This window comes from Triticum aestivum, chromosome 7A (genome assembly GCF_018294505.1).
Source record: "Triticum aestivum cultivar Chinese Spring chromosome 7A, IWGSC CS RefSeq v2.1, whole genome shotgun sequence".
NCBI lineage: Eukaryota > Viridiplantae > Streptophyta > Magnoliopsida > Poales > Poaceae > Triticum > Triticum aestivum.
Genome location: NC_057812.1, coordinates 731680597 through 731683588, shown reverse-complemented (window position 1 = coordinate 731683588; position 2992 = coordinate 731680597). Strand labels below are relative to the sequence as shown.

The 2992-nt window shown below is 51.7% G+C and overlaps 1 pseudogene; it reads left to right on the top strand.

Moving 5' to 3' along the window:
- The first annotated feature begins 238 nt into the window (after positions 1–238).
- Positions 239–2992, top strand: part of LOC123153906 (probable flavin-containing monooxygenase 1) — an 18424-nt pseudogene continuing 15670 nt past the window's right edge.

Sequence of the window (2992 nt, the reverse complement as noted above, 5' to 3'; positions counted from 1 at the left end):
TCCCTTCCTATTCCCTTAATATTGCCAAACACGCTGTAATTACTTGCTGGCTCTGGTAATTGAACACCGGGCGGCCAGGACTGCATGCATCACTTTCACTAGAGTTTTGTGAGGTATCCCCCGCCTTTTTCGTTTTTTTTTGCGGGTGAGGTGTCCTTCGCTTTCTCTCTGTCACCACCTACATAAACACCGTCCACCCCGCTTAGTCAACGGCGCACATACACATACAAATCGACTGATGGGCCTGGAGAAGAAGAGCGTGGCCATCATCGGCGCCGGCGTGAGCGGGCTCGCGGCATGCAAGCACCTGCTGGAGCGCGGGTGCCGGCCGGTGGTCTTCGACGCGGGCGCCACCGTGGGCGGCGTGTGGCCCAATGCCATGGAGGGGACCAGGCTCTAGGCGCCGCGACACATGTAACGGTACTCCGACTTCCTTTCGCCGGACTCCGTGACGGAGATGTTCCCCAACCAGCGCCAGGTGGCCGACTACCTCCGCGCCTACGCGCGCCGCTTCGGGGTGCTGGACTGCATCAGGCTCGGCCACCGCGTCACCGGCATGGAGTATGTAGGCGTGGAAGAGGAGGAGGTGGCGGCGAGGCGTTCAGCTCCGGCCACGGGGAGTGGCGCCTCACGGTGGCCGACGCCGAAGGTCTCGTAGAGGTAACGATATGATATACTACTGCGCAAACGTTTCTCCATGCTTAGGATGATGGTATGCAAGTAGATATGAACTTATTTGGTTTCTCTGTGGTCATGGTCTTCAAGAGAGTATTTGACAAAAAACTACCACATTAGGATTGCCATCCTACAGAACTACCATATTCAAAAAAATGACTGATAACTATAAGAAATTTCTAATTTTGTGACAATTTTTGAAAAATGGTCAGTTTAGACAATTTAAACACGTTTATGACATGCGGGACCCACTTGTCAGGGCTGACGTGGTGGCAAAGTCAACTCCGTTTATTTTGACCGTTGAGCCGACCGTTATGACAGGTGGGGCCCACATGTCATTCTTCTTCCTCTCTCTATCTCTCTTCCCTGAACTCTCTATCCCGAGCCACCATGGCCATGCCACTCTCACAAGCGTCGCCGCCGCCAAGCCTACATCGAGCCACCACGGCCATGCCTTTCACCGCCACGCCCAGACTCAGTCTTCCCCATCCCCCACTCCTGCGCTTGCCCAGGTCAGCTCTGATGTGCAGTTGGTCGACCATGGCAATATGAGCGACGCCGGCGAGAATTTCGTCGTGCTGCTGCTGCTGCCTGGACCTCGGTACCTTGGCTGCCGGCGCCGTGCGCGAAGTGTGGTATGGCAAGCTGCCGTACTCCCTGTGCCTCGATGACGAATCGGAGGTTGCACCTTTCTCCCTCCTCCAGGACCCAAACCGCCATCGACGCGTCGTCACTGCCCACCGTGACGCCCAACATCCCGGAGCAGAGCAGCCGTCGCAAGGAGCAGCGGCAAGCAACAATGGCAAAGAGCAGCAGACCCGGCAAGGAGCAGCAGCCGCAAGCAGCAGCATCGGGAAAGGAGCAGCGGCGGCGGTGGCAAGCAGCAGGAAGGAGCAGCAGCGGCCACCAGCAGGGAAGGACCAGCAGTGGCAAGCAGTAGCGGGAAGGAGCTGGATGGGCATGGCGTCGCCCGCCGTGGTTGCGGCAACCCTCCTGCCCTGCCGCGTCACGTGCAGCACCTCTAGAACGTGGCTATGCGACACTTGGAGCTTGGCCGCTCTGCACGTAGGAGCTGGCACACCCTCGTCGGCAGGGACCCAATTGCTTTTTCTAAAAAACTAACGTGTGGGCCCCACCTATCATAATGGTCAGCTTAATGGTCAAAATAAACGGAGTTGACTTTGCCGCCACGTCAGCCCTGCTAGGTGGGTCCCGCATGTCATAAACATGTTTAAATTGTCTAAACTGGCCATTTTTCAGAAGTGGTAGTTTTTAGTCATAAAATTAGAAAATTTTAGTAGTTATCAGTCACTTTTTTGAATGTGATAGTTCTGTGGAACGGCAACTCCTAAGGTGGTAGTTTTTTTGTCAAATACTCTCTTGAAGATCTTCTGACCGCAAAACCCAATCTTGCTGAGCCTTCTTGATTCGAGCTTGCTCTCATAATCATATAGCAATGGGAGTCGAGTGTTGAGGGAAGAAATGTCATGTACGGAATTCTCAATTCTTTCTAGATAAGCATCCACGCGACCATCACCTAACCATTATGTGAATGGCTGTAGTCCTAATCTCTCAAGAGTCAAGATGGTGACTATATATATATTGGTTTGGATGGCGACCTATACTTTCTTTTTAAGGATGGCGACCTATTGTTACCCTCCCCACACGGAAACAAATTATATGAGACCAGGTCTCACGGTTAGCAGGTGAGACCCGTTCTGATGGATGACACGTGGCATTCACAAATCACAAAGCATCTAATCTCTCTCCCCCTGATTTTAAATGGGGGGTGGGGGATGCTTTGTGATTTATGAATGTCACGTGTCATCCATCAGGATGGGACTCACGTGAGACCTGGTCTCATAGAATTTTTTTCCTCCTCACACCTACCACACCGTTTTTTGGGGGAGAGTGGGAGTACCATCCTCTTACTTTCACTACTTGCGGGCGCGCCTCTTTTTTTGAGCAGGACATACGGGCGCGCCTATGTCCGGAAGATGTAGGGCAGGAGCGAGGGACTGGGCCGGCCCAGCTGGCGGGAGGCCACAGCCTTGTTTTTTCTGGTTTTTTCGCTTTTTATTTTCTTGTTTTACTTTTGTATACGCTTCCAAATATGTAGATTACAAAATACACTATACATAAAATTGTTGAAAAAAATGTTAATCCAGCATTTGTAAAATACTAATGTGTATAGAAAAAATGTTATCAACCCGGTTTTGCATGCCCGAGGTCAACCAAAAAGAAATGTTAATCTAGCATTTCTTATGCTACTGCCTCATCTATAGCAGATTTAGCCCAAGCTCTACCCAAACCTTGC